The sequence below is a fragment of the Phocoena phocoena genome, chromosome 18 (genome assembly GCF_963924675.1).
Source record: "Phocoena phocoena chromosome 18, mPhoPho1.1, whole genome shotgun sequence".
Lineage (NCBI taxonomy): Eukaryota > Metazoa > Chordata > Mammalia > Artiodactyla > Phocoenidae > Phocoena > Phocoena phocoena.
This window is the reverse complement of record NC_089236.1, coordinates 27,493,110-27,520,195: the sequence shown is the minus strand read 5'-3', so window position 1 is coordinate 27,520,195 and position 27,086 is coordinate 27,493,110. Positions and strand designations below refer to the sequence as shown.

The following is a 27,086-nucleotide window of genomic DNA, read 5'->3' as shown; positions in this document are numbered from 1 at the left end:
ACACATAGGAAGAAATATTAAGAATGTATCAAAAACAATTATTTCACTAGGTGAACAAATAAGTAAAGGAAAACAAAATTTGAATAGCCCAAGTAACTTAAATGAATTTGACTTTATGTGGTTTTACCACAAATATGGTTTGAGGTTAGAAGAAAAAATACAACAAATCATCCAAAATCATAGAGAGACTACTTGATAAAATATAGCCAAATTGAAAATCTTCTCCTATTTTCTCTTTTTTTCACTTTCATTTCTCCAAACACTTGGTTGTTGACCATGGTGAGAGAATGGAGTATGTCCTGAGTCAAATATTTTAAATAACAAAATCTCAAAGAAAATTTTAAAGTATTTTAAATGTACTGAATACTAAAACTAAGTTAAAATTTTAAAAAAGGTCCTTTAATATTCAGAAGATATGAGAGCTTCCTAGTATTTTAGGATAATTTTTATAAACATAATTACCATTGAATCATCATAGAACTAAAGTCCATTGCATTTCACTGGAATTTCCGTTTTATCCTTCCTGAAAGAAAGAAAATACTCCTTTTCCTGAGCCTTTGTATTGCATTTCCTTCAGTCCTATGCCCTACAGTTTCATGAATGCATTTGTGTCACTATTAGAACTCTGGTTGTTATCTCTTTAGAGGCAGAAATATATCTCCCTGTTTGGTTTGATTTCAAAAGCACAGAGCAAGCATGTGACTCAGATAAAAATTGATAATGGTGAAGTTGATGACAATAATTGTGACTTCAGTAAAAATTTCATGAAAGAACTTCTTAAAGATCAATATAATATTGATATGTTAGGTAAATTAGATAATAAATAACTACTGTCATAATTGCATGTACACTAAAGAACAGTATCAATTAACATTGAGCTAATATTACATGCAATCATTTAAAGTTTTTTGGAACTAGCTTTTAATCACATATAAAACTAGCCACTTACATGACTGATATAATTTTTAGGGAACTCAGGGGCCATGTAGGTTAGTTTCTATAAAAATATCTGTTTATTTGGTCAGTGTCTTCAAAACTTTACTAGAGATAAGAAATAATCTTCTATATGAGAAAGTAGATTATTAAACAGCTCTAACTCATGTAATAAATAACATGTTTTGAATACTCACTTCCTGCTTAAACACTGTATTAGGTACTTTTATACAAGCTTTCATTGTATTCACATTATTTTTAAACCATGGAGAAATTTATTTTAAGATCTTGCCTGTATACTATATTAAGTTTATTTCATGGGGGGGGATCATCTCTTTTAATATTTCCACTTGTTATTTATTTTTCTCTTTATTTACTCATTTATGTTAAATATTTGAAGGTGTTAAAACTGTATACTTAGACTTGGTAAGAAAGCTGTACTGAAGAGGATTTTTACTGAAGTAAATGAAGCAAAATTTAAAAATTGCTAAATAAAAATATGAGTAATAATAATTTAAAGGCAACAAAATGAACATAGTTAAGACAATTTTGACAATCTAAAATAAAAAAATAATTAATCATGCAGGATATGATGCAAAAAAGAGTAAAACATATGGAAATTATGTTTAAAGCACAGTCAATTCTTAGATTGATAGTACTTATAGAAGCATTAAAAAAATGCAGATGAGATGAAATTGAGAAGTAACTAATGACAAGGAAATTATAGAAGAAAGTTTCCTATATTTGACATGGTTCATGAGACTTCATTATGGAATGGCTACTCTGAGTGTTAAGTAGATGTAAAAGTAGAATGTAAAAGACATACCCAGATCGCAATACAAAATATATCCCAAAGCAAATCAAGAATGAAGCTCTTTTTTTTTGAAAGGAAAAAATAGTGAAAATGTGGAGATTCTCACATGCAGTGCTTGATTCTAGAAAACAATGCAGTAGTATCACTGAAGGTATAAAGTAAAAAAGATACTGAATACAGTTTTCTGTACTCAGCCAAACTAGGGTCAGTGTTTAAGAGTAAAAACAAAATTAACCTAATAACTTTCCCTAGGAGACTTACTACAATTTTCCCTACAGCAAAACTAAGAAAAAAAAATCAAGATAAAAATTGTGAACTATAATAAATAATATTACCGACAGATAGCAACAATATATTTAGTTAATTCTAAATCAATATTGACTCATAATGCAAAGTAATTGACAATCTAGGTATAAAAGTCAAGATGCTTGCAAGAAGGGGGGAGAAGAGAACATTATTGTCCTTTTGTGGGGAGGATACAGGCCATGACTAATAACATATTTTGATAGAAAAAAATGAAGTTTTCAATTGTGTTTAGATAGATAAGAGTAAACATCAGTGACACAATAGAGGAGTATTAACACACAAAATAAAATAAGAATATAAATTTTGGGGCTTCCCTGGTGGTGCAGTGGTTGAGAGTCCGCCTGCCGATGCAGGACACTCAGGTTCGTGTCCCGGTCTGGGAAGATCCCACATGCCGCAGAGCGGCTGGGCCCGTGAGCCATGGCCGCTGAGCCTGCGCATCTAGAGCCTGTGCTCTGCAATGGGAGAGGCCACAACAGCGAGAGGCCCGCGTACCACAAAAATAAAATAAAAGAATATAAAGTTTGAAAACAAAAATTTTAAGTACATTTCTTAGAGTATCTTTAATGAAGATTTGTTGGTGATAATCTCAGTCGGTGGTGAAGGAATTTTTGGTTATCTAAAAACCCCTACATTTTACCTTTTTTTTTCCCATGAAGCAGCAGCAATGTTTACTCAACACAGGATAGATAGTGAGGGAATTTGGCCTTGTTCCCTTCCCCCCGGGACAGTTCATATTGATGAGCAATCCAGTGGAAATCTTTTAAACTCTGGTAAGTTCAGAAAAACTCCTCCCTTTGCCTTGTCCGAGCCGCCTGCAGTCTGAGACCTGTTGGCTTAGGGTGTTCTCTGATGGAAGCATGGAAAATTACAGTCTAAAACCAGCACAGAACTTGCAGGCCCACAGGGTATCCAGAGTTGCCTAGGCCACTTGGCTCTTTGCCTTGGGTAATTGTCTCTTGGTAGAAGGTCCAGACCTTAGGGGGGTGGCTCAATTAATCCTTAGGAAGGTTCAGTTCCTGCTCTGCAGTTGGCCCATTTTGCGAGGTTTCTAGGCTATTCTGCCTGAATCTTGGAGATGGATTTGGAGTCTTCACCAAAGCCTTTAGACTTTGATGAAGAATAAGATACTCTGTCTCTTGCTGTGTGGAACAAGGAATGAGCTCCAGATGCAAGGAATACAGCAACACCTGGACCAGGGACATGACTTCCAGAGACCAGCTGTTCTGTAATAAAGATAGACTGGTAGGTTTGGCAGGGAGCTTGATCTCTTTTCTGAGGTCCCAGAGTAGTGTGGGGCTGGAGACCATGACAAAGTTCTGCAGGGACATCTTGTTCACAATTTCATTTTCTGCCACCCTTTACAGGTGGTCCAGAAGGAAGTGACCTCTGGCTTTGGGAGCGACAGTAGCAAGTTAAGCATGTAGATCTCCTTTGCAGCTGGGCTGGAAAGAGGGATGCCCTTGGCTAAGTTGGGGTAGAACTTGTTGGTGAAGACAGGCTCAGGAAGCTAGTGGAAGTAGAACTTCAGCATCCCAGGGATGGTGTTGACTTCTTTCTCCTTCATCTTCGTTGATACATCCTTGTTATTGCCATCAAAGGACACCTTCAGGGCCTGAATGTGATGACCACTCTGGACATGCAATAGATGCCCACTTCCTTCATGTCCTGGTGCTCAATCTCCACCATGCACTGGCTTATGTTGTAGGGCACCTTGGGCCTCTACCTCTTGGTGACCACAGTGACCATGGCAATCTTGACTCTGAGCACTCACTTCTGTTTCAGGAATGAATTCTCTTGGAGCTCAACTCCTCACTGGTGAACTTGAGGGAGAATTTCACTTTAATCCCAATCATGGTGATGATGGTCAGCTGCCACTTTCTGTCCTTCAAGCCATGGAGAATGCAGCTGGAGCCAACCCTTCCCCATGATCCTGTCTGAACTCTCACTGTCCTCCTTGGTGATTTTTGTTTTGTTGTAACACTTTTTGTAGTACACCACCCTCAGTGTCTGGGAGCTTTCCAGCTCAATCTCAAACTTCTTGTTCCAGGTTGGTTAAGCTGTGTCCTTGTAGAGGCACATCTCTGCTTTATTCACAACATTATCCAAAAGATAGATAGATGAAGATAGGTAGGTAGATAGATAGATAGATAGGGTATTTAAATTGATATTTATCTCAAGATTTTGAAGATACTGTTCTATTGTATTTAATTTTTAATGTTGCTGTAAAGTAGCAGTTTGTTTTCATTATTCTGTAGGTTACCAATCTTTCCCCCCCCCCCCCCGGCTTACCTTAAGGTCTATTTCTGTTGTTGTTGTTTTTATCTACTATAGTTTCACTAGAATATTTTTGCATGAAGATATTCTTGTTCAGTAATCCTGCTTGAATTAATTTCTTTTCTTAACCTGAGACTTGCATCAAGTCTGAAAAATTCTTAGCCACTATCTCCTCAAATATTACCTACCTCAATTCTTTCATTAGCTCTCTCTGATCCCTTTGAAGAAGACAGACATTTGCCTTTACATTCTATTCTTTGTCTTTTAATTACTATTCCATATCTTCTATTTTTCTTTTTTTTTGTCTCCTGTTCTGCATTTGGATAGCTTCTTAAGATCTAACTTTCATTTTATGAATTTCCTATAGAGTTTTTAAAATATTCACTGAGTTTTAAGTTCAATAATTATATTTTAAAACGTAGAAGCTCTACTTTATTCTTATTCAGATATTTCTGGTTAGTTTTTATTTTAATTTATAAATCACCCAATGTGAAATATTTCATATATACATGCAACAAAATGACTATTGATACTTCACATTGTACACCAAAATAAATTCCAGATGGATTTCAGATAAAAATATGAAAAATAAAAAGAATAAACCTTTTAGAAGAAAACCAGAGAATATCTAGCAACCATGTAGTATGTAAAGAATCTTGAACAGAACAAAAATTCTACTCTTAGAAGTCAAATAATTGGATGATGTTAAAATTAGAACACTACTCATAAAATGGCAGAGGGAAAAGATCCTACAACAAATCAATGAAAAAGATGCAGCACAACAGAAAAGACAAAAAAGTATTTCACTAAAGTGTATACCTAAATGATCTATAAACCTGTACTCAAATTTGTCATTCCTCAGGAAAATATGTCTCTCTATCTATCTATCAATCTATCTATCTATCTATCTATATTTTTAAAGAAGAATTTTATTTCTAAGTTGGACTGAGTAGTCCATTGCTAGCCAACGGTCCCACAGAGAATAGCCAGAAATGCTAGATAATCACAGAAATTATATTTTTGAAGACATCAGAAAACTATGAAAAATTGGAAGACAAGGAATTAAAATTCCAATGAGAACAGAATCATTTAGAATTGAACTGAAGATTTCCACTTACCTTTTTTTATACATATTTTTCTTTTCTTTTTCACATTCTTTTCCATTATAATTTATTACAAGATATTGATTATAGTTCCCTATGCTATACAGTAGGTCTTCCTTGGTTGTCAATTTTACATACAGTAGTGTGTATCTGTTAATCCCAAATTCCTAATTTATCCTTCCCCTTACCTTTCCCCTTTTGTAGCCATAAGTTTGTTTTCTATGTCTGTGAGTCTATTTCTGTTTTGTAAATAAGTTCCTTTGTATTATTTTTTTAGATTCCACATGTCAGTGATCTCATATGATGTTTGTCTTTCTCTGTCTGACTTACTTCACTTAGTATGATAATCTCTAGGTCCATCTATGTTGCTGCAAATGGCATTATTTCATTCTTTTTTATGGCTGAATAGTATTCCATTGTATATATATATATATATATATATATATATATATATACCACATCTTCTTTATCTATTCATCTATTGATGGACAGTTAGGTTGCTTCCATGTCTTAGCAGCTATTGTAAATAGTGCTGCTATGTCCTACTGGGGTGCATTTATTTTTTTCCAGATATGTGCCCAGGAGTGGGATTGAAGGATCATATGGTAACTTTACTTTTAGTTTTTAAAGGAACCGCCATACTGTTCTCAATAGTGGTTGCACCAATTTACATTTCAACAGTGTAAGAGGGTTCCCTTTTCTCCACACCCTTTCTAGCATTTATTATTTGTAGATTTTTTGATGATGACCATTCTGACTGGTACGTGTTATTTTCTTTTCCACTAATGTTTTTGGTCATAGTATTGGATTTCCTTAATTTAAGTTTTCTGGATGAATTTGTGTAGAATCAGAATTACTTCTTCCTAAATAATTGGTAGAATTCACAAGTCAAACTATCTGGATGAAGAGTCTTTTATGTGGGAAGTTTGTAAACAACAAGTTCAGTTCCTTTAGTAGATATATTGTTTTTCACATTAAATATTGCTTTTTAAGTGAGCTTTGATAGTTTCTGTCTTTGAATGAATTGTCCATTTTATCTAACATCAAATTTATTCATATTGTTTATTTATTATTCTTTTTACATCATGGAATTTCTAGTGATGTCATTTCCCTCATTTTTGGTATCAGTAATCTGTTCTTTTTTTTTTTTTTCTCCCTAGTAAGTCTGGTTATAGGTTTATCTTCTTGAGGAAGCACGTTTTGGTTTCTTTGATTTTCTACACAGTTTTTCTGTTTCTAATGTATTGAGTCATTGATATACACACTGATCTTTATTATTTCCTTTCTTCTCACATAGGTTTTTTTTTAACATATTTATTAGAGTATAATTGCTTTACAATGTTGTGTTAGTGTCTGCTGTATAACAAAGTGAATCAGCTATATGTATACTTGCCTTTTAATAAGGGAAATTTACCAATTCTATGTCAATTCTATGTGTAGGTAGGAGGCAGAATATCTGAGTGGGTCCCAGGCAGAAGGCAAACCTGGATCAGAAAAAAAAAATCAGCAGTGCTTTAGGTAGCTACATGAACATATATCCAGTATGATCCTCGAGAAGTTTGGCAAATATCATAGTGGTTTTGGGAAGAATGCTGGAACTAATCTAACAACCTGTTAAAAGGAGGGTAGAATGCATGAGTACTAAGGAACCACAAAGTAAGCAATTTCAAGATGTAAAAGTCTGAGCCCTAGAAGCAGAACAGTGCCAAAAGTTAACTAAATCTTATCAAAATTTAAAATCAGCCTTAAACTACTTTAGTTCTTGCTTGGGTTAAAGTGATCAACTCCTCATTCTATCTGTCTAATAAAAGAAAGGGTGGACCCACTCTGAAGAAAAATCGCTGGACTCTCTATGATCCATTTAATCATAATGTCTATAATTCATTATAAGCTTAGTAGTCATTTGAATATACAGGATCTAATAACCAATATTCAAGAGGGAGAAAAAGTAGGTAGAATCTGCAGTGGCAGAAATTTTACAAGTAGCAACAAAGGACTTTACAATATCTATGATTAATAGGTCTAAAACATAAATAAAAGTATGGTGACTATTAATGAAAATATAGACCATTTCAACTAAAATTTTAAATGACAGTTGAAAGAACCAAATCTGATAAAATGCGTACAGTCAGATCTTGGTGGTAGGAGAGTTGTTTATTCAGATACATGGTTTACTCAGACACACAACATAGGTTATCATATATCATGGTGGAGAGTTGCACAAATTTTACTCCATGATAAACACACACTCCTGAGTCTTGGCTTACATTTCACAATGGTGCACACATGTTGTAACAGTGTTTTAAGTTGCATACTTCTGTGTGTTGAGACAAGCAAAAACCTAAATCAAAATTGAAAAAAAAATCTGAGTCAGAACAGAGTGACAGATTCAATAGTCAATGAAGCAACAAGAAGTTACATCATCATATGGCAAAGGTGAAGGGATTTTGCAGGTGTAATTAAAGTCCCTGATTAGTTGATTTTAAGTCAATCAGAGGGAGATTATCCTTGGTGGGCCTGACTTAATCAGGTGAAATCTTTTAAAGAGGATCAAGAGATGAGAGAAATCGGATTCTCTTGTTGGTCTTGAAGAAAAGAGCAACTATGAGACATACAGCAGCAAGGACTGGACTCCATTAACAAGCACATGGGCTTGGAAGAGTATCTTGAGTCTGAGATGAGATCATAACCCAGCAGCATCTTGAATATTCCCAATATTAGAGGACCCAGTCAAGCCAGACCTATACTTCCGACCTATAGAAATTGTACAACCATAAAAATGCACTGTTTAAACTGCTAATGTTATCCAGCAATAGGGAAAATATATATAAATTGATACTGATATTGAATAAAAATATCAAGATATAGACTAATGCCAAAAAAGTGCTTCATTTTTCTTAAATGAAATATAGCTGATTCACAATATTGTGTTAGTTTCAGGTGTACAGCAAAGTGATTCAGTTATACATATATATATATTATTTTTTCAGATTATTTTCCATTATCGGTTATTATAAGTTATTGAATATTGTTCCCTGTGCTATACAGTAAATCCCTGTTGCTTATCAACTTTCTACATACTAGTGTGTATCTGTTGATCCCATATTTCTAATTTATCCCTCTTGCCACTCTCTTTCTCCTTGGTAACCATAAGTTTGTTTTCTATATCTGTGAGTCTGTTTCTGTTCTGTAAATAAATTCATTTGTATTAGTTTTTAGGTTCCACATATAAGTGATATCATATAATATATGCCTTTATCTGTCTGACTTACTTCACTTAGTATGGTATTCTCTAGGTCCACCCATGTTTCTTCAAATGACAATATTTCATTTCTTATGGCTGAGTAATATTCCATTGTGTATATTTATATAGAACACATCTTAATCCATTAATCTGTCATTGGATACTTAGGTTGCTTCCATGTCTTGGCTATTGTGAGTAGTGCTACTATGAATGTTGGGGTGCATGTATATTTTAGAATTAGAGTTTTCATCTTTTCTCAATATATGCCCAGGAGTGTGATTGCTGGATCATATTGTAGCTCTACTTTTAGTTTTTTAAGGAACCTCTATACTGTTCTCCATGATGGTTGTACCAATTTACATTCCCACCAACAGTGTCAGAGGGTTCCCTTTTCTCCACAACCTTTCCAGCATTTATTATTTGTAGACATTTTGATGACAGCCATTCTAACAAGTGTGAGGTGATACCTCATTGTGGTTTTGAGTTGCATTTCTCTAATTAATGATGTTGAACATCTTTTCATTTGCCTGTTGGCCATTTTTGTGTCTTCTTTGGAGAAATGTCTGTTTAGATCTTCTGCCCAATTTTTGATTAGGTTGTTTTTTTGATATTGAATTGTATGAGCTGTTTGTATATTTTGGAAAAAAAATGCTTCATTTTTGTAAAAAATATAATAGTATATGTTTATGTGTATATCCATATAAATATAGTATAATAATCCCAGAACATATTGCTAGAAGTGAAGAATAAAAAAAATCAAATTTATATAATAAGGAATTACATTGTTAAGAGATTATTCAAATGACCAGAAACCAGAATAAGCCTCCTTTGAAGAACAATAGACAATCTCAATTGTATTACATTTAATTCATATTATGAAGGAATGCTTTTTATAGGGTTTTAATAAATGTAATATTTGATTACAGCTTACTCTGTCTTTGTATTCTTATAAATTCGCTTTTTTTTTTTTTTTTTTTTTTTTTTTTTTTTTGCGGTATGCAGGCCTCTCACTGTTGTGGCCTCTCCCGTTGCGGAGCACAGGCTCCGGACGCGCAGGCTCAGCGGCCATGGCTCACGGGCCCAGCCGCTCCGCGGCACATGGGATCTTCCCAGACTGGGTCACGAACCCGTGTCCCCTGCATCGGCAGGCGGACTCTCAACCACTGTGCCACCAGGGAAGCACCTAAATTCTCTTTCTTTACATACCTTTTTCTCTGTCTCTGTCTCTCTCTCACACACACACTCAAACTCATTTAATCTTCATACAAGAAAGTGTGAGATAGTTGTTTTTATTATTATTATTTCCATTTATTTATTTGGCTGCACCAGGTCTTAGTTGCGGCATGCAGGATCTTTTAGTTTTTTAGTCACAAAGCAGTCACAGGTATTTAGGAAAACTGCCCAAGATCACAGAACATGGCATAGCTAGGATTTACAGCCAGTCTGGCTCCAAAGTAAAAGAAGTCCTTGTGTTTAGTATAATAATATTTTTGCCTTCTGAATAAACTTTTAAAGTATTAAAGAATTTCAAAATTATCTGTGTTTCAATTCATTTAACAAGGTAGGTGATCAAGGTGAATAAAATTATTTTAGTCTAAAATTACATGTAACTCTAAAAAAACTGATTTTTTAAAATTCCCTTTTCAATTCACACTAAATGCAAAAGATAACTGCTATTCTTGCTCGGTGTGGTCTCTTTCAATATAGGAAACACAGAACTAAATACTTGACTCCAAGGAGAAAAGAACAGAAAACAGATCCATTGTTGGCATAACAATTGATCTACCTTTAATTTTCTGGGTGAAATAAAATTTTAAAAACATTTTTTAATTTCCCTCAAAAATTTGTTTCTCCAAAGAGTAGCCCTCTTGGTAAATGCTTTTCAACAGAATTTAGTGTCTACTGAAAGCCAGTGAAAGGAAGCATTAAAACCGCCTTGTGCTTCTCAACTAAAATGCTATTCTTTTCGCCTTTTCCCTACATTGGGGCATCATTTGAAACAAAACACCATAAAATACCAAATGTAGTGCTGAATGCAGAGAGAGATTAAAATGCTCTCTCACAAGATCATTTGAAAGATCTTGTGTGACCACAAACAAAATATCATGTCTCTTGTCATAGAAGAGATGAGAGAGACAAAAATTGTTCTTTTCAATTCTCCCTCATTCTACTTTATTCCAGTGATTATATTCTAAAGTCTGTCCGTATTTCTGGATACAGTTGAAAGGATTTCAGAACACAATTTTCACAGAGGATATGATAGGTTTTTGAAATTTTCTTGATTGTCTTCATTATGTCTTCTGTGCTTAATCATGGCCTTTCTTGTATCAGTATTTTTCCCTTTCATACATGTCTGCTTAAAAGGATTTTAAGCATAAGTCCTCTCAAACTATTTCCTAAATGAATAAAATCGTATAGTGACACATACTTAAATCCAAACAACACTTTAAGAATAGGAAAGCACATCAGAGAACAGGATTAATTAACTCTTTCAAGCCATTAGTTACCCTGTCACTGTTGAATTATTCCAAATAGCATAATCATCTACTCATTTTTCCTTTAGGGACTTGAAAACCAGACAAGCCTTAGTAAATTGAAAGGAAAACAAGTTGATGATGATGAAGTACAGCACTAAAAAATGATGGAGAGTGTTAAACATCTAGAAGACAGCTTTTGTTTCATTCCACCAAAAAAAACCCAAACAAACAGGAATTTAAAGTGAAAATTCTAAGTGTTTAGAATTACATTTGACATCCCTTTTGTTTCAGAAGATGCTACCGTAAGCTATATGCTTTCACTGTTCATATGCAAAAATCTATTTTATATGTCTTTTAAATACATCTTTGATATTTATACTGTTTTGGATTTTAATGCTCTATGAGTATCATTTCCCTGAACAATTTTAAAGCTTTCTAAGGGCAGGGAGAATGGTCTGTGCATCTGTGATTGTCCTCAGCACCCTGGACAGTGCTTTGTATATCAGGAAGCTCAATCGTTGAGTGTGGATGTGCTATTTGCTTGTTTGACCTGATCCACTACATCTATTTGACCTTTCATAGGCTCAAAGTCTCATAATTGACTTACTTCCTTTATGTTTCATTAAATTTCAGTTCTCCATACACTGTTTCATAAACAGAGGATGCAAAAGCCTTTGCATATGCTAGAACAATGTATGAACACTTTAATCCTCCCACTCCACACTCTTCTAGATAAACACTTCTAATCTAAGCTTCTCCAGGAAAGGTGAGGACTTAGGTCCAACACTAGAGTTATATGCTCATCTAGACTGTAATGCTCTGTAGTTGCCATGAATTTAATTCAAGGCCAGATAACTGTTACTGTTGCAGATAAAAAGAGGCTCATCTTACCTGATAAAAAGCTTCTTAATATAGATAATATTTTTATAATACTGGCAAAAAGTAATTTTCATCAAAAGTTACATCTTTTTAATATTTTTAAAATACTTTGTTTCAAAATTTAAAATAAGGGAATAACCACTTTTGAATAACTACAAAGTTAGAAAAACATTTAAAACATCATTATCTTTCTCTAATTTCAATCTCCTTTTTTTTTTTTTTTTTGCGGTACGTGGGCCTCTCACTCTTGTGGCCTCTCCCGTTGCAGAGCACAGGTTCCAGATGCACAGGCTCAGCAGCCATGGCTTACGGCCCCAGCCGCTATGCGGCATGTGGGATCTTCCCGGACTGGGGCACGAACCCGTATCTCCTGCATTGGCAGGTGGACTCTCAACCACTGTGCTCCCAGGGAAGCCCTCAGTCTTCTTTTCAGTTAGGATTACTGTAGGCTTTAAAGAGAGGTCTGCAAGGTGAATATCATGCTGTCATTCTAGAACTCAATGCAAATCTCTAAACAATAATATTAAAAAGCAAGTTATTTTATAAAAAGTTTCTTTGGACATACCAAAGTAACATTTAGTCTTCTAAAATTGTAAGGATAAATGTGACAAATTTTCATTTCATAAAAATGACAAGAAAATGCAGGACCTTCAGTTGTTTTTTATTCTTCCTGTTTTACCCTGAGAAAGGCTGGTACTTTATTTACTTAGTATTTTAGTTTTTTTCAGAACAGAGAGATAGAATGAACAAAAATTAAAAGAAAAAAACAGCAGTCAATAAATTTTATTGTAAAGAAGAATTATTTCTGTTGTCTAGTGCTTTCAAGAAAAGTTATTTAAGAGTCATCCTTTGGCATCCATGGGAGATTGGCTTCAGGACCCCCCATAGAAATCAAAATCCATGGATGTTCAAGTCTCATATAAAATGGAGTAATCTCATATAGGCTATTTGTAACCTCCCATATATTTAAATTACCTTTAGATTACTTATAATGCCTAATACAATGTAAATGCTATGTAAATGTTGTCAGCATGCAACAAATTAAAGTTTTGCTTTTTGGTACATTCTAGAATTTTTTAAAAAATATTTTTGACCCAAGGTGGATTGAATCCATGCATGTGGAACCTGAGGATATGGAGGGCCAACTGTATTTACAAAGCAGTAGTTTAATGAATTATAGATAACAAGATACCTGCAAACTAAATGAAAAAGACTTTATCAGCTCAAGAGGAACAAGTTCTAGATGTAGCCTTATCATAGATCAGATAAATAAACCCAAAGGTTTAAAGATTTTTCATTCCCTTAAAATTTTTTTTTAATACTGCAATTACTTTCTGAACTATGTCCCAGCCAATCTCTTCTTTTGTGTAACTCTAATAAAATTACTCACTGCTAATGTTACTTCCATCAAATTAAAAACCTTCTATCTTTCCTTACTGCTTCAAAGACCATTAAGGCATCTGCATTAGATTTTTTTAAAAAGTAAGTTATGCTGCTCAAATTTTTGCCAAACTCTTATTTTTCCCTTATTGGAATTGTAAACTCAATGATTCTAAGGAGAAGAAAAATAATGTTATTCATAATATTTTGACAGACCAGCATTACTAGGACATATTAATATAATTTTACTACTTGGACTAAACTGTTTGTCAATCTCACCTGCTCTATGTAACTTTGAATACATTTTCCTGTCTAATCTGGGCTCTTATATCTGTGTTTTAGACTGAAATCTTGAATCTTTCATTCTTTCCTAAATTTAGGTCTGTCTCCTCTCCTACCTTGGGCAAATAGTAAGATTATAATAATGTACAATTTAAATAGTAAGATAGTATTTGAACATGAAATGATCTGGCTTTGGTCTGCATAAACCATGTATTGACAATTTTCCATATCATTCGCCTGTGTTTATTTGCAAATTGGAAAATGCTTCGTTATTGGATTATACTTTTTTTCTTAATTAACTGATACAAAGATTTATGAAAACATTATTTTATGTGTAGATTTCTATCTAACTTATTTGATGTACAGTATTAATTTGTATAAGTGAAGTAACATTATAAAAATGTCAAAGTTAAAAATAAATTTGTATGTTATAATTAATTGATTTTCCTGCAATTTACCTACATTTCTACAATTGAATAATCAAGATATTACACCTTCATGTAACATTCTAAGACTCAGTAAAATGGAGGTTTTATATCACCTCTTCCTCTTACTTCAATGTACTCTCTACCAGGCTGTTTTCCGACCTGTGGAATAAGAAAGATAAAATGACAGTTCCCTCTGGAGTGTATCAAAGCTTGCCAGAGCAATAACAATATGATAGGAAAGATTAAGCTTTTTGACCCCAATTGTGGCATCTCAGCTATTTAGAGAGTCTGGTCTCACTATCTTTCCTCAGTGCATGGGGCATTTCACAAACATTTTGAAGCTAAGAAATCTCTCTTTCACAATGGAGCCCTAGGGATGATTTTAATCTTTTAACCTACTGGCAAATTTCTCCATCCTGGAGGATTAATTGACCATTCAGTTGATAAACTTTTGAAGACTTGAAGGGAAATTTACAGATGTCCACGTGAGACACATGGGGGACATATTAAAGGGACAAACATAAGTTTTTATTTAAAAGAGATTACAACTGAATCATGGAAATAAATGATACATGTAATCAGAATAGATATAACCCTTAAAAGAATAAGCTGACTGTTGGCTTAGGTATTTATTTCCTAGTAGGTTTATGTCATTATGTTAGGTATATAGGTAGATTATCCTGTCCTCATGGATCCTTGCATATTAAGGATAAAAAAGAGTTAACCATGTATAGGATAGAATATAATCAGTGCTAAGTGACATAAAATAGTATGAATCAACATCATGGAAAATCATAAGAGAAGGAGTTTACTTCCATGAAAAAAGTCAGGTAAGACTTCCAACGGAGAGTAAGACTTAAGCAAAGCTTGAAGAATTGATAAAACTTACTTATGGGAAGTGGGTAAAGAAAAGACCATTCACAAAGAGAAAAATCAAATGTGGCAGCAATATCAAGGCCTTGAATGTCAAAGAGTTTCATTTTTTAATTCTACAGATAAGGATTTCCAAAATTGTATAGAACATTAATGTCCATCGAGATATAAATGGTTATTGCATTAGAAATAAGTAAAGGGTTCTCTGGGAGAATTAAATTAAAAATCAAATACTCCATCGATCTAGAGATCTCTAGAGCAGGTGGTCATGGAGTAGAGACTATTACTATGACTATTACTACCACTGTCACCTCTGTCCCACTGCTGCTGCTAAATAGAAGCTGAAACCAATGAGGTGTGAGGAGGAAGTGCTGTGGGTTTATGACTAAGTAAGTAGTCTGATTGATGTTGTATCTTTAAAAGATGACCAGCAGTGTTCTAGATGAAAACACAGTAGACAGAGTGATTTTTCTAAAATAGAGTCCTGATGTCACTTCTCTAATTATTAATAATTTGCAGTGGCTTCTCAATTCACTCAGAGGAAAAGCTAAAATCCTTATGTTGACCTTTGAGAACCTTGGTGTAATCTCTACTATCTCTTTATTTTTATCTCCTCTTCTCTCTCTCTCTCTCTCTCTCTGCTCTCTCTCTGTCTCTCTCTCCCTAATTCTGTTCCATACACACTGCTCTTTTACCACAGAGAGCATCCTCACACTCTGCCTTCCTATTCCTGTTCCAGGGAATATTGTTTCCCAGTTTTATACCCAAGTCACTCCCCTGCCTCCTTCAAGTGTCTGTTCTAATTCACTTTAACTTTATTATAAATAACCATTCTATTATAACTTTCATCTAACTTTCAGTGCTTTTGCCCTGCTCAACTCATATTTATCACTCTTATCCTACCATAGGATATATGTCTGTTTATTTCTTTGTAGTGTGTCTCCCATGCCTGTGACAACTGCAGTAGAGCAGGGAGAGAGAAACTTCTGTGCCCACAATACCTAGAACCATGCCAGGTGTGTACAAACTACTCAATAAATAGGAATTGAGGAAATGGAGAGAAAACTAAGGTTGTGGAGACTAATTAGAAACTGTTTTGTAAAACTGAATGTGAGAGGAAACAAGGGCTTAAACTTAGGTGCAAATATATTAGACAGAAAAGATTAATACTTAACTACAGAGAGAGGCCATCAAGATGGCAGAAGAGTAAGACGTGGAGATCACCTTCCTCCCCACAAAAACATCAGAAATACATCTACATGTGGAACAACTCCTACAGAACACCTACTGAACGCTGGCAGAAGACCTCAGACCTCCCAAAAGGCAAGAAACTCCCCATGTACCTGGGTAGGGCAAAAGAAAAAAAGAAAAAAACAGAGACAAAAGAATAGGGATGGGACCTGCACCAGTGGGAGGGAGATGTGAAGGAGGAAAGGTTTCCACACACTAGGAAGCCCCTTTGCAGGCGGAGACTGTGGGTGGTGGAGCCGCAGAGGAGAGCATAGCAACAGGGGTGTGGAGGGCAAAGCAGAGAGATTCTCACACAGAAGATCGGTGCTGACTGGCGCTCACCAGCCCAAGAGGGTTGTCTGCTCACCCGCCGGGGCAGGCGGGGCTGGGATCTGAGGCTCGGGCTTTGGTCAGAGCACAAGGAGAGCACTGGTGTTGTCGGTGTGAACACAGCCTGAAGGGGGCTAGTGCACCACAGCTAGCCGGGAAGGAGTCGGGGAAAAAGCTTGGAACTGCCTAAGAGGCAAGAGACCATTGTTTTGAGGTGCACGAGGAGAGGGGATTCAGAGCACCACCTAAACGAGCTCCAGAGATGGGCGTGTGTCGTGGCTATCAACACAGACCCCAAAGACGGGCATGAGATGCTAATGCTGCTGCAGCAGCCACCAAGAATCCTGTGTGCAAGCACAGGTCACTATCCACACCTCCTCTCGTGGAAGCCTGAGCAGCCCGCCACTGTCAGGGTCCCAAGATCCAGGGACAACTTCCCCGGGAAAACACACAGCATGCCTCAGGTTGTTGCAACGTCAAGCCGGCCTCTGCCACCACAGGCTTGCCCCGAATTCTGTTCCCCTCCTTCCCCCCAGCCTGAGTGAGCCAGAGCTCCCTAATCAACTGCTACTTTAACCCCATCCTGTCTGAGCAGGAACAGATGCCCTCAGGCAACCTATAAACAGAGGTGGGGGCAATCGAAAGCTGAACCCCAGGAGCTGTGCGAACAAAGAGGAGAAAAGGAAATTTCCTCCAGCAGCCTCAGGAGGATCTGACTAAATCACCAAAATCAACTTGATGTACTCTGCCTCTGTAGAATGCCTGAATAGACAACAAATCATCCCAAAATTGAAGCAGTGAACTTTGGGAGCAAGGATATATATATATATATATATATATATATATATATATATATATATATAATTTTTTTTTCCTGTTTCTCTTATCGTGAGTGTGTATGTGTATACTTTTTTGGATGATTTTGTCTGTATAGCTTTGCTTTTATCATTTGTTCTAGCATTCTGTGTGTCTGTTCCTTTTCTTTGAATAGTTTTTACTACCTGTTATCATTGGTCTGTTTTTCTTTTGTTTTGTTTTTTTTGGCTTGGTTTCTCTCTTCTTTCTTTCTGTTTTATTGCTTTTTATTTTTTAATAATTTTTAATTTTAATAACTTTATTATTATTATCATTTTATTTTCTCGCTTTCCTTCTGAGCTGTGTGGCTGACAGGGTATTGACACTCTGGACGGGTGACAGGCCTGTGCCTCAGAGGTGGGGGAGCCAAGTTCAGAATATTGGTCCATGAGAGACTTCCAAGCTCCATGTAATATCAAATGGTGAAAGCTGTCCCAGAGATCTCCATCTCAACACTAAGACTCAGCTTCACTCAACAACCAACAGCTACAGTGCTGGACGCCCCATGTCAAACAATTAGCACGACAGGAACATATCTCAACCCATTAGCAGAGAGGCTGCCTAAAGTCATAATAAGTCCACAGACACCCTAAAAGACACCACCAGACACAGTCCTGCCCACCAGAAAGACAAGATCCAACCTCAACCAGCAGAACACAGGCACTAGTTCCTTCCACCAGGAAGCCTACACAACCCACTGAACCAACCTCAGCCACTGCGGGCAGACACAAAATTCAAAGGGAATTATAAACCTGCAGCCTGCAAAAAGGAGACCCCAAACAGTAAGTTAAGCAAAATGAGAAGACAGAGAAACACACAGTAGATAAAGGAACAAGGTAAAAACTCACCAGACAAAATAAATGAAGAGGAAATAGGCAACTACCTGAAAAAGAATTCAGAATAATCATAGTCAAGATGATCCAAAATCATGGAAATAGGATGGAGAAAATACAAGAAATGTTTAACAAGGACATAGGAAAACTAAAGAGCAAACAAACAATGATGAACAACAAAATAAATGAAATTAAAAATTCCCTAGATGGAATCAATAGCAGAATAACAGATAGAAGAACTGATTAGTGACATGGAAGATAAAAGAGTGTAAATAACTACTGCAGAGCAGAATAAAGAAAAAAGAATGAAAAAAATTGATGACAGCCTCAGAGACCTCTAGGACAATAATAAATGAACCAATGTTCGAATTATAGGGGTCCTAGAAGAAGAAGAGAAAAAGAAAGGGACTGACAAAATATTTTAAGAGATTATAGTTAAATGTAAATGGTTTAAATGCTCCAACCAAAAGACATACTCCCTCTGAATGGATACAAAAACAAGACCCATATATATGCTATCTACAAGAGACCCACTTCAGACCTAGGGACACCTACAGACTGAAAATGAGGGGATGGAAAAAAGATATCACATGCAAATGGAAATCAAAAGAAAGCTGAAGTAAAAATTCCCATATCAAAAAAAAAATAGATTTTCAAATAAAGACTATTACAAGAGACAAAGAAGGACACTACATAATGATCAAGGGATCAACCCCAGAAGAAGATATAACAATTGTCAATATATATGTGCCCAACATAGAAGCACCTCAATACATAAGGCAAATGCTAACAGCCATAAAAGGGGAAATCAGCAGTAACACAATCATAGTAGGGGACTTTAACACCACACTTTCACAAATAGACAGATTGCCCAAAATGAAAATAAATAAGGAAACCCCAGCTTTAAATGATACACTAAACAGGATGGACTTAATTGATATTTATCGGACATTCCACCCAAAAACAACAGAATACACTTTCTTCTCAAGTGCTCATGCAATATTCTCCAGGATAGATCATATCTTGGGTCACAAATCAAGCCTTGGTAAATGTAAGACAATTGAAATTGTATCAAGTATCTTTTCCAATCATAAGGCTATGACACTAGATAAAAATTACAGGAAAATGTCTGTAAAAAATACAAACCCGTTGGACTCCCCTGGTGGTGCAGTTGTTGAGAGTCCACCTGCCAATGCAGGGGATATGGGTTCGTACCCTGGTCCGGGAAGATCCCACATGCCATGGAGCAGCAGGGCCCATGAACCATAGCCACTGCGCCTGCGCATCTGGATACTGTGCTCCACAACAGTGAGAGGCCCGTGTACTAAAAAAAAAAAAAAACAACTCATGGAGGCTCAACAATACAATACTTAATAACGAAGAGATCACTGAAGAAATCAAAGTGGAAATCAGAAAATACCTAGAAACAAATGACAATGAAAACATGATGACCCAAAACCTATGAGATACAACAAAAGCAGTTCTAAGAGGGAAGTTTATAGCAAAACAATCCTACCTCAAGAAAGAAGAAACATCTCAAATAAACAACCTAAAATTACATCTAAAGCAATTAGAAAAATAATAACAAAAAAACTCCAAAGTTAGCAGAAGGAAAGAAATCATAAACATCAGGTAAGAAATAAATGAAAAAGAAATGTTGGAAACAATAGCAAAGATCAATAAAACTAAAAGCTGGTTCTTTGAGAAGATAGACAAAATTGATAAACCATCAGCCAGACTCATCAAGAAAAAAAGGGAGAAGACTCAAATCAATAGAAGTAGAAATGAAAAAGGAGAACAACTGACACTGCAGAAAAACCAAGGATCATGAAAGATTACTACAAGCAATTCTATGCCAATAAAATGGACAACCTGGAAGAAATGAACAAATTCTTAGAAAATCACAGCCTTCTGAGACTGAACCAGGAAGAAATAGAAAATATAAAGAGACCAATCACAAGCACTGAAATTGAGAATGTGATTAAAAATCTTCCAACAAACAAAAGCTGGATGGCTCCATAGGTGAATTCTATCAAACATTTAGAGAAGAGCTAATACTTATCCTTCTCAAACTCATCCAAAATATAGCAGAATGAGGAACACTCCCAAACTCATTTCATGAGACCACCATCACCCTGACACCAAAACCAGGCAAAGATGTTACAAAGAAAGAAAACTGCAGGCCAATATCACTGATGAATATAAATGCAAAAATCCTCAACAAAGTACTAGCAAACAGAATCCAATAACACATTAAAAAGATCACACACCATGATCAGGTGGGGTTTATCACAGAAATGCAAGGATTCTTCAATGTACACAAATCAATCAATGGGATACACCATATTAACAAACTAAAGGATGAAAACCATATGATCATCTCAATAGAGGCAGAAAAAGCTTTCAACAAAATTCAACACCCATTTATGATAAAAACCCTCCAGAAAGAAGGCATAGAGGGAACTTACCTCAACATAATAAAGACCATATATGGCAAACCCACAGCCAACATTGTTCTCAATGGTGAAAAACTGAAATCATTTCCACTAAGATCAGGAACAAGACAAGGTTGCCCACTCTCACCACTATTTTTTAACATACTTTTGGAAGTTTTAACCACAGCAATCAGAGAAGAAAAAGAAATAAAAGGAATCCAAATCTAAAAAGAAGAACTAAATCTGTCACTGTTTGCAGATGACATGATACTATACATAGGAAATCCTAAAAACTCTACCGGAAAACTACTAGAGCTAATCAATGAATTTGGTAAAGTAGCAGGATACAAAATTAATGTACAGAAATCTCTTGCATTCCTATACACCAATGATGAAAACTCTGAAAGAAAAATTAAGGAAACACTCCCATTTACCATTGCAACAAAAAGAATAAAATACCTAGGAATAAACCTACCTAAGGAGACAAAAGACCTGTATGCAGAAAACTGTAAGACACTGATGAAAGAAATTAAAGAGGAAGATATACCATGTTCTTGAATTGGAAGGATCAACATTATGAAAATGATCATACTACTCAAAGCAATCTACAGATTCAATGCAATCCCTATCAAACTACCAATGGCATTTTTCAAAGACTAGAACAAAAATTTTCACAATTTGTATGGAAACAAAAAAGACTCCGAATAGCCAAAGCAATCCTGAGAAAGAAAAAGGAGCTGGAAGAATCAGACTCATTGACTTCAGACTACATTACAAACCTATAGTAATCAAGACAGCATGGTACTGGCACAAAATCAGAAATATAGATCAATGGAACAGGATAGAAAGCCCAGAGATAAACCCATGCTTATAATGTCACCTTATTTTTGTTAAAGTAGGCAAGAATATACAATAGAGAAAAGGCAGACTCTTTAATAAGTGGTGCTGGGAAAGCTGGACAGCTACATGTAAAAGAATGAAATTAGAACCCTTCCTAACACAATACACAAAAATAAACTCAAAATGGATTAAAGACCTAAATATAAGGCCAGACACTATAAAACTCTTAGAGGAAAACATAGGCAGAACACTCTGTGACATAAATCACAGCAAGATCCTTTTTGACCCACCTCTTAAAGAAATGGAAATAAAAACAAAAATAAACAAATGGGACCTAATGAAACTTAAAATCTTTGTGCAGCAAAGGAAACCATAAACAAGACGAAAAGACAACTCTCAGAAGAGGAGAAATTACTTGCAAAAAAGCAACTGACAATGGATTAATCTCCAAAATTTACAGGCAGCTCATGCGGCTCAATATGAAAAAAAAACGAATAACCCAATTCAAAAGTGTGCAGAAGACCTAAATAGACATTTCTTCAAAGACGTTATACAGATTGCTAACAAACACATGGAAGGATGCTCAACATCACTAATCATTAGAGAAATGCAGATGAAAACTACAATGAGGTATCACCTAACACTGGTCAGAATGGCTATTATCAAACTATCTACAAACAGTAAATGATGTAGAGGGTGTGGAGAAAAGGGAAGCCTCTTGCACTGTTGGTGGGAATGTAAATTGATACAGTCACTATGGAGAACATTATGCAGTTTCCTGAAAAATCTAAAAATAGAAGTACCATACAACCCAGCAATCCCACTACTGGGCATATATTGTGAGAAAACCATAATTCAAAAAGAGTCGTGTACCACAATATTCATTACAGCTCTATTTACAATAGCCAGGACATGGAAGCAACCTAGGTGTCTAATGACAGATGAATGGATAAAGAAGATGTGGCACATATATACAATGGAATATTACTCAGCCATAAAAAGAAACAAAACTGAGTTATTTGTAGTGAGGTAGATGGACCTAGAGTCTGTCATACAGAGTGAAGTAAGTCAGAACGAGAAATACAAATATCGTATGCTAACATACATATATGGAATCTAAAAAAAAATGGTTATGAAGAACATAGGGACAGGATAGGAATAAAGATGCAAATGTAAAGAATGGACTTGAGGACATGCGGAGGGGGAAGGGTAAGCTGGGACGAAGTGAGAGAGTATCATTGATATATATACACTACCAAATGTAAAACAGATAGGTAGTGAGAAGCAGCCACATAGCACAGGGAGATCATCTCGGTACTTTGTGACCACCTAGAGGGGTGGGTTGGGGGCGTGGGAGGAAGACACAAGAGGGAGGAGATATGGGGATATATGTATATGTATAGCTGATTCACTTTATTATAAAGCAGAAATTAACACACTATTGTAAAGCAATTATACTCCAATAAAGATATTAAAAAAAAAAAACCACAAACAATTATTTGGGGCATATGTTATAGTGGAAAGTGGTAGGCTGTGAAAGCAGATGGTCTCTAGTTCAAATCCTAGACTCCCAAGTTCATAGTTATGTGACCAAATGCAAAATACCTCATGTCTCTAAACTCTAATTTTCTCCTCTTTAGAAAAGGGAAAATGTCCCCTTTTCAGATTCCTGTAGGTTATAGAGAAAACGAATGTTCAAGGTAAGATCTAGGTGCTACTACAGGCATCTTTACAGTGTCACATACTTGAACATATTTTTAAAATAGGATTAGAAGTTTTATCTGCATTGAGTCTCCACAAGCAGATTTTAAGTTGTGCAAAACAATTCATAACTTTTATACCTTTTGTAATGTCCATAGTTCTTAGCATGGTCCTATTTTATATGATACTGGAAATAAAATAATAATAAAAACTCCCATTTCTTCAACATCCATGATCTGATTTTAATATTAATCAAATAAAATGTGGTACATTTTTATTGAAGTATAGTTGATTTACAATGTCATTAGTTTCAGGTGTACAGCGCAGTTATATTTTATATATATAATACATATATTTATGTATATATATTCTCTTTCAGATTCTTTTCCCTTATAGATTATACTAAAATATTGAATATAGTTCCCTGTGCTTGTTGGTTATCTATTTTATATATAGTACTATGTGTATGTTACTCATATCCTCCTAATTTATCCCTCTCCCCTACCTTCCCCTTTGGTAACCATAACTTCATTCTCTAAGTCTGTGAGTCTGTTTCTGTTTTGTAAATAAGTTCATTTTTATCATCTTTTTCTTTTTAGATTCCACATATAAACAATATCATATGATATTTTTCTTTCTCTGTCTGACCTACATCACTTAATATGATAATCTCCAGGTCCATCCATGTTGCTGTAAATGGCATTATTTTGTTCTTTTTATGGGTGAGTAATATTCCATTGTATATATGTACCACAACTTCTTTATCCATTCATTTGTCGATGGAATTTAGGTTGCTTCCATGTCTTGGCTATTGTAAATAAGGCTGCAATGAACACAGAGTGCATGTATTTTTTGAATTATGATTTTATCCAGATATATGCCCAGGAGTGGGATTGCAGGATCATATGGTAACTCTATTTTTAGTTTTTTTAAGGAATCTCCATATCATTCTCCATAGTGGTTGCACCAATTTATATTCCCACCAACAGTGTAGGAGGATTCCTTCTTCTCCACAGCCTCTCCAGCATCTATTATTTGTAGACTTTTTGATGATAGCAAGTAAGGTGACACCTCATTGTAGTTTTAATTTGCATTTCTCTAATAGTTAGCAATGTTGAGCATTTTTTCGTGTTCCTTTGGGCCATCTGTATGTCTTCTTTTCAGAAATGTCTATTTAGATCTTCTGCCCATTTTTTGATTGGGTTGTTTGTTTTTCAGTTTTCTTTTAAAATTGAGGTGTATATCCAGATTGAGCTCTTTGTATATTTTGGAAATTAATCCATTGTTGGTCACATGATTTGCAAATATTTTCTCCCATTCTGTAGAATGTCTTTTCATTTTATTTATGGTTTCCTTTGCTGTGCACAACCTTTTAAGTTTAATTAGGTCCCATCTGTTAATTTTTGTTTTTATTTCCATTACTCTAGGAGGTGGACCCAAAAAGATATTGCTGCAATTTATGTAAAAGACTGTTCTGCCCATGTTTTTCTCAAAGAGTTTTATACTATCCAGTATTACATGTATGTCTTTAATCCATTTTGAGAGTTTTTTTTTTGTATATGGTGTGAGAAAATGTTCTAATTTCATTTTTTTACATGTAGCGGTCCAGTTTTCCCAGCACCACTTATTGAAGAGACTGACTTTTCTCCATCGTGTAATCTTGCCTCCTTTGTCATAGATTAATTGATCATAGGTGCATGGGTTTATTTCTGAAGTGAAGTACATTTATATCTAATATATTTAAAATATTTGAAAGCAGACTCAGAGTAGTAATATGACTTGCCGATGGTCACACAGAATATAAATAAAGAACTGACATTCAAATTAAATTTTTTCTGGAATTCAAATTCATTTCACTTTGCTTTCATATACCTGCTATGATATTTTATAGTTCATGAATTGATAGCTTTTTCCATGGGTGAGGTCTATCTTTGTCATATAACTTCTCAAAACTTCAGTATCCTCATTTTCTTACTGCATTTTACATCACACCTAAAACAGCTATTCATGTTACCTCTTTCTTCACAGACCTCTAACGACATCCTACTTTGCTTTGATCCAAAAATAAATGTTAGATTATGACCGTTAAATGTTTACTCCAAATTGTCGTTTCTCCCTATTATTTACCGTCTAAGTTTATGACCTTTTGAACATAGCTCTACAAAACTCTGCAGCTCAGAAGCAGTGGATATCAAAGTGTGGAAGGCGTTTAATCTACAAAGTATAAATTAACATAGCTTGGAGAATATTTTTCAAATGCCAGCCTCATTTCCTTAACAGATGTTCCCAGTCCTAGAGCTCCAAGCAGGAAAAAATTTTAAACCTCTTCAGTAATCTGGATATATGCCTCACTTCTTACCTCATAGCTGAAAGTGACCATCTAAGACTAAGGTTTCTCATAATTTTCTACTCTATATTATCAGTGCATAGCTTAATGCCTATGTAGATGCAGTACATCTATAAGTCATGTCCTTTCCCACTTGGCAGGATAGAAACAGAAAGAGAGAAAAAGAAAACAAAGTTCTTGTCTGTGAGAGTGAAAAGTTCATTAATGGATGAGTTAGAAGTAGACCTAAGTCTAAGAAGAACATTGAACATGCATTTTCTGAGAGAAGTAATGCTAGTTTTCTAGGTAGACTTTGGAAAGACATAGCGTGAGCAAAATGCTTGTAAGTTGGAGATGCATATTCCATAAAGGAGAGAGAGGAAATTGGTGTGCTGGAAAGTAGTAACACATATGTATGTTATTCATGTAAATAGGTAAGTTAGAAACAGTATACCTTTTCCACTATTCTTTTTTCTACTTCAGGTATAGCATCATGGGATTTGAGACTCCATGACTCTCACATTCTAAATGCTTTCAAGCTGAAATATTTTTAATAAATGTTCACTTTTTTTTTTATGCTGCAGTGGATTGATCCCCATCTCAATAAGAGGCACAACTCTCTGCTAACTAGCCAGTTGTACACACCGTTTTCCTAATCTTTTTTGCCTTTAGATTTTTTACATGTTTTATCTGTCAGAATTGGCCCTCACTCACCTGGCCTCCTACTGCAGAATTCAGCAAAGACTTCATCTCTTCAGTAACCTTTCCCTGATCCCTAAAACCTTGGCTTAAAAATCTGTGTCTTATGCTTTCATAGCATCACATTATTTACCCCATTACACAAACCATATATTGTGCTGCAATTACCAGTTTTCTTATCTGTCTCAGCCATTTGGGGATACCTACTTGAAGGTAAGACATTATTTTTTTATTGTATTTGAAACTTTTATTTCACTGCTCAATGCATAGTAGTTTCAATTACAGGTACTTGTTTCAAGAAGGAGAGCTAAATAACCATAGTTTAAAAATCAAGCTTAAAAACTAAGGGTAATGGAAAACTTGCTGAAGGGAAATTGGGGGAAATTAGTCCCTCTAAGTTGAATGGAAATGTGAAAGAGACATCTTTTCTCTGATGTAGCATCTGCTCTGGTAAAGGAGTTGGGAATATTATTAAATATGTCTTTTAGGTATACAAGAAATAAAATACTCAAATAACAAAATTTTGATGTGCATTCTCAATTTCTACTTAGTTTTAATTTTAGTTCTTTTTTGAGTAGCTAAATGGTTTTCCTTGGTTTACCATAATACATATACATGTTCATTTAAATTTATTTGATGTTTATTGAAAAAATGCTATACAGATAGATTCTGAGAGCACTTGCCTTCTGATGACTAATTCTTTTATGTTACAAGAGGATCCAGACCTTGTTTGTTAGAAATGATGAAATAAAGATACCCAAATTACCTGAGATAAAATTTATCTCAAAAGGTGAAATACATCGTTTTATTTAGTTTAGGAAATAAAGCAAGATGAATGAGG

At 35.1% G+C, this 27,086-nt stretch overlaps 1 pseudogene; it reads right to left on the bottom strand.

Moving 5' to 3' along the window:
* Positions 1–3,158: 3,158 nt before the first annotated feature.
* On the bottom strand, positions 3,159–25,262 carry LOC136137530 (breakpoint cluster region protein pseudogene; annotated as a pseudogene).
* Between the last annotated feature and the right edge of the window lie 1,824 nt (positions 25,263–27,086).